Source organism: Hyperolius riggenbachi, chromosome 5 (assembly GCF_040937935.1).
Source record: "Hyperolius riggenbachi isolate aHypRig1 chromosome 5, aHypRig1.pri, whole genome shotgun sequence".
Taxonomy (NCBI): Eukaryota; Metazoa; Chordata; class Amphibia; order Anura; family Hyperoliidae; genus Hyperolius; species Hyperolius riggenbachi.
In genome coordinates this window covers 4,426,436-4,442,278 of record NC_090650.1, presented here as the reverse complement: position 1 = coordinate 4,442,278, position 15,843 = coordinate 4,426,436, and the positions used below count along the sequence as shown (strand labels likewise).

The 15,843-nt window shown below is 44.8% G+C and overlaps 1 protein-coding gene across 5 annotated transcripts in view; it reads left to right on the top strand.

Annotated features, from left to right (window-relative positions):
* SGCE (sarcoglycan epsilon) overlaps positions 1-15,843 on the top strand; it is a 111,928-nt gene that overhangs the window by 46,803 nt on the left and 49,282 nt on the right. The window lies entirely within an intron of this gene.

Here is a 15,843-nt window from a genome sequence, read left to right as displayed (position 1 = left end):
ATTCCCGACGACACGCCGCAGGACATATAACGTGTGCAGGAAACGGCTCCTGCACATGTTGATGTGATAGACACCTTAGGAGTATCTGATCAGAGTTACCCCTCCCCCCACAGCCGAACCAAGAAACTCAGCATCGTGATTGTATACTGACTGGCAGTTACCATCCAATCTGAGATTGTATGTGTAGGGGCAGTACACCTGAGGTCTTTACCAGTGGCGTAGCTAAGGAGCTCTGGGCCCCGGTGCAAGTTTTACATGGGGCCCCCCAAGCACTTTATACATAACAATTGATACGGCGCACCAAAACCTGCCAAGGACGACACGGTGTCAGAGGTGCAAGAAGGGGATGGGGAACAGCTTGTTAATGATTACTACTATTCAAAGCATCTATAGAAGTGATTATTACCAGCACAGGACCAATAGAGAGCTAATATTGTGCTCGATGGAGGGCCCCTCGGGGCCCCTATGGCCCAAGGGCCCCGATGCGGTCGCTACCTCTGCACCCCCTATTGCTACGCCACTGGTCTTTACTCCTGGCCAGAGACGAACGCCTTGTTCTTAAATGACAGTCTGTTCCTATTCAGGGACGTAACTACAAATTGTGGGGGCCCCCAATATTTACACTGTTTTCCTTGCCTCCCCCGGGTGACCCTCAAAGCCAAGTTTGGACATCATAATCTTCTCAACCATGAACCCTGACAAGTATAAAACTGCAAACGCAGGATTCAGGGACCCAAAAGCCCTCTGCAGTGTGTCTCAGGCCTTAGATAGCGGGTGTTGGCAGCCTTTTATCGTAAAATTGTGTGTAGTAAAATGGTGTTTTTTTCACACGTTTTCTCCCAAGCGGTCTGTTTGCCCAATTCCATTCCATTTGCATCCACGAGACCTGATGGTCTGTGGGCTGAAGCAGATTGGGCTGCACTAAGCGGTCTGACCAGTAGGGGGCGTGTGACACCCCTCCTCCCCTGCGTAGACTCAGGCCCATTAGATTGTCAGCTCCTCTGGGGGATGGCCAGTGATATGAATCATTCAGTATACTCTGCTATGTGTTGTATAGCATGTCACCAAGGCCGGATTTAGGCCTAGGCCCACTAGGCCATGGCCTAGGGCACCACAGGAGGAAGGGCACCAAAGCAAGAGGTTTGCAAATTGGATATATATGTGTGTGTGTGTGTGTGTGTGTGTGTGTGTGTGTGTGTGTGTGTGTGTGTGTGTGTGTGTGTGTGTGTGTGTGTGTGTATATACAGTGTGTGTGTGTGTGTGTGTGTGGTGTGTGTGTGTATAGTGTGTGTGTGTATAGTGTGTGTGTGTGTGTGTGTGTGTGTGTGTGTGTGTGTGTGTGTGTGTGTGTATAGTGTGTGTGTGTGTGTGTGTGTGTGTGTGTGTGTGTGTGTGTGTGTGTGTGTGTGTGTGTGTGTGTGTGTGTGTGTGTGTGTGTGTGTGTGTGTGTGTGTGTGTGTGTGTGTGTGTGCCGTGATCACTCAAACGGCTTGGCCGATTTGAACGAAACTTGGTACCATGGGCGTCCGCACATATGGCAAAACCGGGCATCTGCCCGAGCCTGGCCGCCCGCTGCCCCCCCCTGGCCGCGTGCCCGTGCAGCCAGCAGGAGGGGAACACGCAGAGAAGAGAGAGAGCGCTATGGGCACAGTGGGGAAGGGCGGACGTCTCCCCCCCCTTCCCTCACCTTAGGGGTCTCTCTCTCCCTCGCTGTCCCCTCCGGAATGAAGTGTGCAGCGGCTGGCAGCGGTGGGCGGAACTTACCTCCTCTCGCTCCTGCGCCGGAAGTTCTGGTGCCGCACTCTGGTCTGGATCAGGCCAGAGTAGCGGCTAATCCATCCGGCGCGTGCGACGAGAGGAGGTAAGTTCCGCCCACCGCTGCCAGCCGCTGCACACTTCATTCCGGACTCCGGAGGGGAGAGCGAGAGAGGGAGGGAGAGCCCCCTAAGGTGAGTGCCCATAGCTCTCCCTCTTCTCTCCGCTGCTCCCCTCCTCCTGCACACATGGGACATGGCCACTTTTTCTGGGGACATATCCCCCTGGCTACATATACCGGGACATATACCCCTGCCTACATATACTGGGACATATACCCCTGCCTACATATACTGTCTGGGACATATACCCCTGCCTACATATACTGTCTGGGACATATACCCCTGCCTACATATACTGTCTGGGACATATACCCCTGCCTACATATACTGTCTGGGACATATACCCCTGCCTACATATACTGTCTGGGACATATACCCCTGCCTACATATACTGGGACATATACCCCTGCCTACATATACTGGGACATATACCCCTGCCTACATATACTGGGACATATACACCTGCCTACATATACTGGGACATATACCCCTTGCCTACATATACTGGGACATATACCCCTGCCTACATATACTGGGACATATACCCCCGCCTACATATACTGGGACATATACCCCTGGCTACATATACTGGGACATATACCCCTGCCTACATATACTGGGACATATCCCCCTGGCTACATATACTGGGACATATACCCCCTGCCTACATATACTGGGACATATACCCTTGCCTACATATACTGGGCACATATACCCCTGGCTACCTGTTCTGGGGACATCTCTACCCCTGGCTACCAGTTCTGGGGACATCTATACCGCTGGCCACCTATTCTGGGGACACCTATAGACCTGGGGCTACCTATTTTTGGGGAACCACTGCTGTCAGATTGAGTGTATTTTGGGGAACTGCTGCCAGGTGAGAGGTGTCTACATATTAAGGGGGCATTCTGCCTATTTATGTGAAAAGCTGTCTATTTATGTGCCTCATGACTGCTGAATTTGTCTTGTTGCGGGCCTCATGGTTACTGACTTTGTCTTGTTGGGGGCCTCATGATTTATTGGGGGCCTCAAGATTGCTGAATTTGTCTTGTTGGGGGCCTCATGATTGCTGAATTTGTCTTGTTGGGGGCCTCATGATTGCTGAATTTGTCTTGTTGGGGGCCTCATGATTGCTGAGTTGGTCATGTTGGGGGCCTCATGATTGCTGAATTTGTCTTGATGGGGGGGGCCTCATGATTGCTGAATTTGTCTTGTTGGGGGTCACATGATTGCTAACTGCGAGACTATGGAAAAAGCTGAATCATCATCATATGAGACAATAGCATTAAACCTACTTTTTCTGCTTTTTAAAACAGAAAATGAAACTGGGAGGTTCTAAAAAAAATGAATAATTTTTTTCAGGAGTACGATGGATGAAATTGTTTATCTTCACAGTTTATTTTCAACTTAATTTTCCATAATGTTCATGTATGAGTTAAAACGTTTGTATTTAGTTTAAATTGCTGTTGGCACTTTGTGATAGTAAAGTGACTTTGCAGTTTGGACACTCGACCTCCAAAAGGTTCGCCACCACTGTCCTAATCTAATGTCCCACCATTGCTTAGTTCATGTAAACTTGTCTCCACCCACGACCACACCCACATTCTGGTTCATGACCACACCCATTTTTCGGCGTAGCTCCATTTTTTGGCGCGCGTAACACCAGCCCAAATTTTTAACTCCCCACTTTTTGCCCCCCCCTGGAAAATTTTCTGCGGACGCCCATGCTTGGTACACAGATCCCTTACTACCTGGGATGATATGTTCTGGGGGTCTCGCGTCCCCCCTGCACACCTGGGCGGAGCTACAAACAGCCAATCAGATTTCACCCATTCAAGTCAATGGAAAAAATGTAAAAGGCGGCCATTCTCACAGTAATCAGGCCAGAGTCCCCACACTTGGCACACCTGGTCACTGGGTGAATGCGATAAAGATTCAAAAAAGTGGGTGGAGCCTACAACAGCCAATCAAAATTCACCTATTGATTTTCAAGAGGAATATTTAAACTGCTGCTATTCTTACACTGTTAATGGCAGAGGCTTCAAACTTGCTACAGTCGGTCATTGGGTGACTGGGGTCCAAATTCACTAAAGGGGCGGGGCCACCTACAGCTAATCAGATTTCCTAGGTGGATAAACTGCTTCCATTCACACATTTTTGATGCCTAGAACCTGACAGCTCACAAACTTGGTCATTCAGTGACTGTATGCCAAGGTTACAAAAAGTGGGCGGAGCTAAAACAAATTGCACTGGAAAATATAAACTTCAGCCATTCTTACCCTGTTAATGGCAGGTCTCTCAAACTTTGCACAGTTGGTCACTGGGTGAATGAGATTAAGATTTTGGAAGGTGGGCGGAGCCTACAACAGCCAATAAAAATTCACCTTTTGATTTTCAAAGGGAATATTTAAGCTGCTACCATTCTTATACTGTTAATAGCAAATGCCTCAAACCTGATAGTCAGTCATTCGGTGATTAAGGTTCAAATTCAGAAATGGCACGGAGCCACAAACAGCCATATTTGTTTATTTTTCAATGGGAATATACAAAGTATTGATACCAAGGACCCCAAAGCTGATAAACTTGATAATTGAGTGACTGTATGTCAAGGTTTGAAAAAGTGGGCGGCGCCGACAACTTTATTTTTAACATGGCAGGGTTCCCAAACTTTACACAATTGGCCACTGGGTGACTGGGATGAATATTCAGAAATGTGGGTGGAGCCTACAACAGCCAATCAAAATTGACCTATTGATTTTCAGAGGAAATATTTACATTGCTACCATTCTTACACTGTTAGTGGCAGAGGCCTCAAACCTGATACAGTCAGTCATTGGGTGACTGGAGTCCAAATTCACTAAATCGGTGGAGCCACAAACAGCCAATCAGATTTGATACATTGATTTCAGCCATTCACTTATTGGCAGGGTTCTCAAACGTGACACACTTGGCCACTGGGTGACTGGGACTAATATTCAGGAAAGTGGGTGGAGCCTACAGCAGCCAATCAAAATTCACCTTTTGATTTTCAAGGAGAATATTTACATTGCTGCCATTCATACACTCTTAATGGCAGAGGCCTCTAATCTGGTACAGTCAGTCACTGGGAGACTGGGGTTTAAATTCTGAAGGGAGCGGGCCAAACACAGCCAATCAGATTTGTTTAATTTCAATGGTAAAATGCAATTTATTTATGCCAAGGACCCCAAAGCTCATAAACTTGGTCATTGAGTGACTGTAGAAATAGTGGGCGGAGCCAAAAACAACTAACTTTTTACATTGGAATATATAAACTGCAGCTTTTCTTACACTGGGTAATGGCAGGGTTCTCAAACTTCACAGTTGGTCACTGGGTGACTGGGATAAATATTCGGAAAAGCAGGTGGAGCCTACAAGAGCCAATCAAAATTCACCTAATAATTTTCAAGGGGAATATTGAAACTGCAGCCATTCTTACACTGTTAATGGCAGAGGCCTCAAACCTGCTACAGTCGGTCGTTAAGTGTCTGGGGTTCAAATTCAGTAAAGGGGCGGAGCCAAACACAGCCAATCAGATTTTTTTGCTGCATAAACTGCTTCCATTAGCACAATTTTGATGCCAGGAACCCAAAAGCTCACAAACTTGGTCATTGAGTAGTGACTGTGTGTCCAGGTTACAAAAAATGGGTGGAGTCAAAAACAGATTTTTCTGGGAAATTGTAAACTGCAGCCCTTCTTCACTGTTAATTCTCAAACTTAGCATAGCTGGTTACTGGGTGACTGGGATTAATAATCAGAAAACTGGGTGGAGCCTAAAAATGCCAATCAAAAATCACATGTCGCTTTTCAAGGAGAATATTAAAATTGCTGCCATTCTTGCACTGTTAATGGCACAAGCCTCAAACCTGGTACAGTTGGTCATTGGGTCACTGGGGTTCAAATTCAGAAAAGGGACAGAGCCACAAACAGTGAATCAGATTTGTTTCATTTCATGGGAAAGTACAAATTATTGATGCCAAGGACCCCAAAGCTCACAAACTTGGTCATTGAGTGACTGTGTGTCCAGGTTACAAAAAGTGGGCGGAGCCAAAACCAAATTTCACTGGGAAAATATAAACTGCAGCCATTCTTACACTGTTAATGGCAGGGTTCTCAAACTTTGCCCAGATGGTCACTGGGTGACTGAGATTAATATTCAGGGAAGTGGGTGGAGCCTATAATAGCCAATCAAAATTCACCTGTTGATTTTCAAGGGGAATATTTAAATTGCTGCCATTTTTACACTGCTAATAGCAGATGCTTCAAACCTGCTACAGTTGATCATTGGGTGACTGGGGTGCAAATGCTGGAGAGGGGTGAAGCCACAAACAGCCAATTTGATTTGTTTCATTTCTATGGGAATATACAAATTATTGATGCCAAGGACCCCACAGCTCACAAACTTGGTCATTGAGTGTTTAGGGTTAGGGTTAGAAAGTAGGCGGAGCCAACACCAGTCAATACATACACAGGCAACGCCGGGTCATCAGTGGGCGGAGCCAACACCAGTCAAATACATAATCGGGCAATGCCGGGTCATCAGTGGGTGGAGACAAATACAAATTTCCCTGGGAAAATGTACACTGCAGCCATTCTTACACTGTTAATGGGAGGGTTCTCAAGCTTTGCACAGTTGGACTGAGAGTAATATTCAGAAAAGTGGGTGGAGCTACAAAAGTGAATCAAACTTCACCTATTACTTTTCAAGGGGAATATTTAATTGCTATCATTCTTGCACTGTTAATGGCACAGGCCTCAAACCAGGTACAGTTGGTCACTGGGTGACTGGGTTCAAATTCAGAAAAGGGTGTGGAGCCACAAACAGCCAATCAGATTTTTTAATTTCATGCAAATTATTGATACCAAAGACCACAAACTTGGTCATTGAGTAATTGTGTGTTAGGGCTAGAAGCTAGTAAACAATAATTAAAGAGAGTCTGAAGCGAGAATAAATCTCGCTTCAGACCTCATAGTTAGCAGTGTTAGTGTGCACACATGCCCCTGCTAACTATGAGCTCTGAAGCGAGAATTTTTCTCGCTTCAGTGTCACTTTAAGGCCCATAGATCAGTTACAGTATATATATGTCTCACAGGGCCTGTACTGAAGCAATGCATTATGGGAGCAGGGAAGTGATGATATCCTGTTCTCACTTTCTGCTTAAAGGAAATTTAAAGCCTATTAAAGAGAAAAAGCAGTTTTACTTACCTGGAGCATCTTGCAGCCCCCTGCAGTCATCCTGTGCCCTCGCTATGCTTCCGGGACAATCCGGCCAGCAGCAGAGACCCCCTCACAGCTGGCCGGCCAAACGCCTCCTCATTGCATACACCTGCACGGCAGCGTTGTGTAAATATATGAATTTTTCTACTTAAGAATTTGCTTAAATAACTCTAATCTTTATTCCAATCCTCTAAGTTGGTATATCTCTTATTTTCAAATGTTAATAGAAAGGAAAATGAACCAGGACCAGTGTGGTTGAATTATAAAATAAACATTTTTCTTATGAAATCTTTATGGTATGCGTGATTAGGGGTGTGGTCAGGGGTGTAGCAGGGGTGTGGGTTAAGTGTCCCTCTTTCTTATCTCAAAAAGTTGGGAGGTATGATTATACATAACTGGGACTTCCTCCAGCCCCATCCGTACAGATCGCTCCCACTCCGCCGTCCTCAGCCTTCTCTGTCGCCGATACGGGTCCTGTAACTTCGGCCAGTCGCTGCCATTTTTACGCATGCGCAGTGACTCCCTCAGTCTCTCTGGCACCTGCCTCATGCAGGCGCTGCGCAGTACGGAGGGAGCGCGCTGAGCTTGCGTCCACTGGCCCTGACTGGCTGAAGTTACAGGACCCAGTAGCGGCGACAGAGAAGGCTGAGGATGGTGGCGTGTGAGCGATCCGTGCGGATGGGGCTGGAGGAAGCCCCAGGTATGTATAAATCTATTATATTGTTTTGTCTCTGAGTCTCTTTAAGAATCCCTTAAAGGCCGGTTCACATAGGCGACTGCTAGTGTCCGTCCACGTCGTTTAGCGCCGCAATCCACCGCATCCCGCACTGAGATGAATGGCAGCGTTCATCTCAATGCGTTTACCACGATTGTGCAAGCGCCGCAGTCCACCTCCGCCATCTGTCTCCGCATGACTAGAGACCCCTCATACTTCCTAGAAGAAAAGGAGACAGACCATCTCCAGGCTCAGGGCGACCATCAGCACCGCCATGTGTTTCCCACCACTTCTCTTGTTCTGACAGATCCGCCGCAGTGATCAGTGTCTATAGAGGCGCGTCCTTCTCTCAGCCCTCTGTGTTCAGCGGTTTGGCTCGCGTCTCTCTGATCCGCCGCTACATTCGGCCTCGTCATCATCACGGCTTCGGTTATTTTTACTCAGTAATTTGTATTTTTTTGTGGAAGAAAAAAAAAATGCTAATTCAAACCCTGACCTAGTTTATCATGCGTCCGCCGCTCATTCTGCCTCGTCTCTCCCGCTAGCGGGGGCCTGGCGGATCGTCGGGGGTTATAATTAGCAACGGTTTGCATGATTATTGGCAGAGATTTGCATGTGCGCAGCTTCACAAATTAACGCTCGCTGACCTTTCTTCCTCGTTTAAAATGGCGATATTTATATGTTTCCCATTAATGGAAGACAACAAAACGCTGTAAAACTCTGCGGGCGATCGCCATCCGGCGGGAATATTATCTGCTCAGTTATTCTCTGGATTTCAGAATACCCAACCAGCTCGGGGTCACCCAAAATCACTAGGAGAGTATAGGGGAGGAAAACAGACTGAAAAGTCCTCCTACTAAAAAGCAATGCTTGCCGTGGTTTGCCTTCTTAAAACAGAAGGAATTTGTGATAATTCAACTTTAAGTGAGCAACTGCGGTTACCCACAATGCACCGCTACAGATTATGCAAATTATCTCTTTATGCCCCTGTAGCCAGGCTAGCATCCAGAATTGCTGGTGTATAACAAGCCTATAGCTTATACATGTTACAGAGCCGGTGGTGTATAGCAAGCCTATAGCGTATACATGTTACAGAGCCGCTGGTATATAGCGAGCCTATAGCTTATACATGTTACAGAGCCGATGGTGTATAGCGAGCCTGTAGCGTATACATGTTACATAGCCGCTGGTGTATAGCAAGCTTATAGCTTATACATGTTACAGAACTGCTGGTGTATAGCGAGCCTATAGCTTATACATGTTACAGAGCCGCTGGTGTATAACAAGCCTTTTAGCTTATACATGTTACAGAGCCGCTGGTGTATAGCAAACCTATAGCGTATACATGTTACAGAGCCGCTGGAGTATAACAAGCCTTTTAGCTTATACATGTTACAGAGCCGCTGGTGTATAGCAAGCCTATAGCGTATACATGTTACAGAGCCGCTGGAGTATAACAAGCCTTTTAGCTTATACATGTTACAGAGCCGCTGGTGTATAGCGAGCCTATAGATTATACATGTTACAGAACCGCTGGTGTATAGCGAGCCTATAGCTTATACATGTTACAGAATCGCTGGTGTATAACAAGCCTTTTAGCTTATACAAGTTACAGAGCGGCTAGTGTATAGCAAGCTTATAGCTTATACATGTTACAGAGCCGCTGGTGTATAGCAAGCCTATAGCTTATACATGTTACAGAGCCGCTGGTGTATAGCAAGCCTATAGCTTATACATGTTACAGAACCGCTAGTGTATAGTGAGCCTATAGCTTATACATGTTACAGAGCTGCTGGTGTATAGCGAGCCTATAGCTTATATATGTTACAGAGCCGCTGGTGTATAGTAAGCCTATAGCTTATACATGTTACAGAGCCGCTGGTGTATAGCGAGCCTATAGCGTATACATGTTACAGAGCCGCTGGTGTATAGCAAGCCTATAGCTTATACATGTTACAGAGCCGCTGGTGTATAACAAGCCTATAGCGTATACATGTTACAGAGCCGCTGGTGTATAGTAAGCCTATAGCTTATACATGTTACAGAGCCGCTGGTGTATAGCAAGCCTATAGCTTATACATGTTACAGAGCTGCTGGTGTATGGTGAGCCTATAGCGTATACATGTTACAGAGCCGCTGGTGTATAGTGAGCCTATAGCGTATACATGTTACAGAGCCGCTGGTGTATAGCAAGCTTATAGCTTATACATGTTACAGAACCGCTAGTGTATAGCGAGCCTATAGCTTATACATGTTACAGAGCCGCTGGTGTATAACAAGCCTTTTAGCTTATACATCTTACAGAGCCGCTGGTGTATAGCAAGCCTATAGCGTATACATGTTACAGAGCCGCTGGTGTATAGCGAGCCTATAGATTATACATGTTACAGAACCGCTGGTGTATAGCGAGCCTATAGCTTATACATGTTACAGAACCGCTGGTGTATAACAAGCCTTTTAGCTTATACATGTTACAGAGCCGCTGGTGTATAGCAAGCCTATAGCGTATACATGTTACAGAGCCGCTGGTGTATAGCGAACCTATAGATTATACATGTTACAGAGCCGCTGGTGTATAACAAGCCTTTTAGCTTATACATGTTACAGAACCGCTGGTGTATAACAAGCCTTTTAGCTTATACATGTTACAGAGCCGCTGGTGTATAGCGAGCCTATAGATTATACATGTTACAGAACCGCTGGTGTATAGCGAGCCTATAGCTTATACATGTTACAGAATTGCTGGTGTATAACAAGCCTTTTAGCTTATACAAGTTACAGAGCGGCTAGTGTATAGCAAGCTTATAGCTTATACATGTTACAGAGCCGCTGGTGTATAGCAAGCCTATAGCTTATACAAGTTACAGAGCGGCTAGTGTATAGCAAGCTTATAGCTTATACATGTTACAGAGCCGCTGGTGTATAGCAAGCCTATAGCTTATACATGTTACAGAGCTGCTGGTGTATAGCAAGCCTATAGCTTATACATGTTACAGAGCCGCTGGTGTATAGCGAGCCTATAGCTTATACAAGTTACAGAGCGGCTAGTGTATAGCAAGCTTATAGCTTATACATGTTACAGAGCCGCTGGTGTATAGCAAGCCTATAGCTTATACAAGTTACAGAGCTGCTGGTGTATAGCGAGCCTATAGCTTATACATGTTACTGAGCCGCTGCTGTATAGCGAGCCTATAGCTTATACATGATACAGAGCCGCTGGTGTATAGCAAGCCTATAGCTTATACATGTTACAGAGCGGCTAGTGTATAGCAAGCTTATAGCTTATACATGTTACAGAGCCGCTGGTGTATAGCAAGCCTATAGCTTATACATGTTACAGAGCCGCTGGTGTATAGCGAGCCTATAGCTTATACATGTTACAGAGCCGCTGGTGTATAGCAAGCCTATAGCTTATACATGATACAGAGCCGCTGGTGTATAGCAAGCCTATAGCTTATACATGATACAGAGCTGCTGGTGTATAGCGAGCCTATAGCTTATACATGTTACAGAGCGGCTGGTGTATTGCGAGCCTATAGATTATACATGTTACAGAGCCGCTGGTGTATAGCAAGCCTATAGCTTATACATGTTACAGAGCCGCTGGTGTATAGCAAGCCTATAGCTTATACATGATACAGAGCCGCTGGTGTATAGCAAGCCTATAGCTTATACATGTTACAGAGCCGTGGGTGTATAGTGATCCTATAGCTTATACATGTTACAGGAACGCTGGTGTATAGTGAGCCTATAGCTTATACATGTTACAGAGCAGCTGGTGTATAGCAAGCTTATAGCTTATACATGTTACAGAGCCGCTGGTGTATAGCGAGCCTATAGCTTATACATGTTACAGAGCCGCTGGTGTATAGTGATCCTATAGCGTATACATGTTACAGAGCAGCTGGTGTATAACAAGCCTTTTAGCTTATACATGATACAGAGCCGCTGGTGTATAGCAAGCCTATAGCTTATACATGATACAGAGCTGCTGGTGTATAGCGAGCCTATAGCTTATACATGTTACAGAGCCGCTGGTGTATAGTGAACCTATAGCTTATACATGTTACAGGGCCGCTGGTGTATAGCGAGCCTATAGCTTATACATGATACAGAGCCGCTGGTGTATAGCAAGCCTATAGCTTATACATGTTACAGAGCAGCTGGTGTATAGCAAGCTTATAGCTTATACATGTTACAGAGCCGCTGGTGTATAGTGAGCCTATAGCTTATACATGTTACAGAGCTGCTGGTGTATAGTGAGCCTATAGCTTATACATGTTACAGAGCCGCTGGTGTATAGCGAGCCTATAGCTTATACGTGTTACAGAGCCACTGGTGTATAGTGAGCCTATAGCTTATACATGTTACAGAGCTGCTGGTGTATAGCGAGCCTATAGCTTATACATGTTACAGAGCCGCTGGTGTATAGCGAGCCTATAGCTTATACATGTTACAGAGCCGCTGGTGTATAGCGAGCCTATAGCTTATACATGTTACAGAACCGCTGGTGTATAGCGAGCCTATAGCTTATACATGTTACAGAGCCACTGGTGTATAGCGAGCCTATAGCTTATACATGTTACAGAGCCGCTGGTGTATAGTGAGCCTATAGCTTATACATGTTACAGAGCTGCTGGTGTATAGTGAGCCTACAGCTTATACATGTTACAGAGCCGCTGGTGTATAGTGAGCCTATAGCTTATACATGTTACAGAGCCGCTGGTATATAGCAAGCCTATAGCGTATACATAATACAGAGCCGCTGGTGTATAGCGATCCTATAGATTATACATGTTACAGAGCTGCTGGTGTATAGCGAGCCTATAGCTTATACATGTTACAGAACCGCTGGTGTATAACAAGCCTTTTAGCTTATAAATGTTACAGAGCCGCTGGTGTATAGCAAGCCTATAGCGTATACATGTTACAGAGCCGCTGGTGTATAGCGAGCCTATAGATTATACATGTTACAGAACCGCTGGTGTATAGCGAGCCTATAGCTTATACATGTTACAGAGCCGCTGGTATATAACAAGCCTTTTAGCTTATACAAGTTACAGAGCGGCTAGTGTATAGCAAGCTTATAGCTTATACATGTTACAGAGCCGCTGGTGTATAGCTTATACATGTTACAGAGCCACATCAACACCACATGCAGACAGCCTGTTTTGGACTGTTAGTCCTCCTCAGTGCATGGCAGGGAGTGATATGGCTGTATGGGATAGGGGCTTGGAACAGAACAACAGAATATCCAAGCAGCTGGGGCCTGGGGGTGGCCCAAACCACTAGGAAATTATAGGGGACTAAAAGAGACCAATTTCAGGAGAGCGGTTCCAGCTGAGTCATGGAAAACCAGAATCACTGAGATTTCATCCAGAGCCCAATGGCAGCGACCGGCTCCCAGCTACACAGTGCTGCTGAATACAGAGATATTTGCTTTACGTGAGCAAGAGGTTATCCCCATCCTGCAGGGGTGTCACTGCTCACATAACAGGCTGAGATCTAAAACACAATCTTCACCGTGGGCCAAATTATTCATTAAGATTTAACACATTTATTGAACAATCTCTAACTGACAATCTTTCATCCAGAAATAGGAATTTGAACCGAGTGCATCAAACTTTTCCCTTAGTAAATATGCATAGCGCTCTCGCCTTACACCACTGGGTCCCTGATTCTAATCCCAGCCCGGGAACTATCTGCATGCAGTTTGTATGTTCTCCCCGTGTCTGCATGCGTTTCCTCCCACATCCCAAAAATATACAGATTTGTTCATTGGCTTCCCCCTAAATTGACTCTAGACTATAATGAACATATGGTAGGATTAGATTGTGAGCTCCTCTGAGGACAGTCAGTGACATGACTATGTACTCTGTAAAGTGCTGCAGGAGATGTCAGTGCTATATAAATACATAATAATAATATGGTAGGACATTAGACTATGACTATGGTAGGATTAGATTGTGAGCTCCTCTGAAGACAGTCAGTGACATGACTATGTAGTCTGTAATGTGCTGCAGAAGATGTCAGCGCTATATAAATACATAATAATAATATGGTAGGACATTAGACTATGACTATGGTAGGATTAGAGTGTGAGCTCCTCTGAGGACAGTCAGTGACATGACTATGTACTCTGTAATGTGCTGCAGATGATGTCAGTGCTATATAAATACATAATAATAATATGGTAGGACATTAGACTATGACTATGGTAGGATTAGATTGTGAGCAGCCCTGAGGATAGTCAGTGACATGACTATGTACTCTGTAATGTGCTGCAGAAGATGTCAGTGCTATATAAATACATAATAATAATATGGTAGGACATTAGACTATGACTATGGTAGGATTAGAGTGTGAGCTCCTCTGAGGATAGTCAGTGACATGACTATGTACTCTGTAATGTGCTGCAGAAGATGTCAGTGCTATATAAATACATAATAATAATATGGTAGGACATTAGACTATGACTATGGTAGGATTAGATTGTGAGCTCCTCTGAGGTCAGTCAGTGACATGACTATGTACTCGGTAATGTGCTGCAGAAGATGTCAGTGCTATATAAATACATAATAATAATATGGTAGGACATTAGACTATGACTATGGTAGGATTAGATTGTGAGCTCCTCTGAGGATAGTCAGTGACATGACTATGTACTCTGTAATGTGCTGCAGGAGATGTCAGTGCTATATAAATACAATAGCTAGACGCCCGGCGTTGCCCGGGTATGTATTTGGCTGGTGTTGGCTCCGCCCACTTTTCCTGACCCTAACACACAATTACTTAATGACTAAGTATGAGAGCTTTGCGGTCTTTGGCATCAATAATTTGCAATGAAATAAAATTAATCTGATTGGATGTGGCTCCACCCCTTTTCTGAATTTGAACCCCAATCACCCAATGGCCAACTGTACCAGGTACAGGTGATTAACAGTGCAAGAATGGCAGCAATTAAATATTCCCCTTAAAAATCAATAGGTGGATTTTGATTGGCTTTTATAGGCTCCACCCACTTTTCTGAATATTAATCCCAGTCACCCAGTGACCAACTGTGCAAAGTTTGAGAACCCTACCATTAACAGTGTAAGAATGGCTGCAGTTTACATTTGCACAATGAAATTTGTATTTTTCTTCACCCACTTATTTCCTAACATTGTTCAGGTATGTATTTGGCTGGTGTTGGCTCCGCCTACTATTACTAACCCTAACACACAATTACTCAATAACCAAGTTTGTGAGCTTTGCGGTCTTTGGCATCAATAATTTGCATTGAGATTAAACAAATCTGATTGGCTGTTTGTGGCTCCACCCCTTTGTCTGAATTTGAACCCCAGTCACCCAATTACCTACTGTACCAGGTTTAAAGAGGAACTCCAGTGAAAATAATTTAATTAAAAAAAGTGCTTCATTTTTACAATAATTATGTATAAATGATTTAGTCAGTGTTTGCTCATTGTAAAATCTTTCCTCTCCCAGATTCACATTCTGACATGTATTACATGGTGACATTGTTACTGTGGGCAGGTTATGTAGCTGTTTCTAGCTGCTCTGGCTGTTACAGACAGCTTTAAACAGCCATTTCCTGTCTGTGAACATTGTTACATTGTGGCAGTTTGCCCAGAGTACCGCAGGATTCAGAGCCTCTTGTGGGAGGGGTTTCAGCACAAAATTAGTCACACAGCGCCCCCTGATGGTCTGTTTGTGAAAATCATTCTATTTCTCATGTAAAAGGGGGTATCAGCTACTGATTGGGATAAAGTTCAATTCTTGGTTGGAGTTTCTCTTTAAGGCTTGTGCCATTATTAACAGTGCAAGAATGGTAGCAATTACATATTCCCCTTGAAAATCAATAGGTGAATTTTGATTGGCTTTTTTAGGTTCCACCCACTTCTCTGAATATTAATCCCAGTCACCCAGTGACCAATTGTGCAAAGTTTGAGAACCCTACCATTAAAAGTGTAAGAATTGCTGCAGTTTACATTTTCTCAGTGAAATTTGCATTTGTC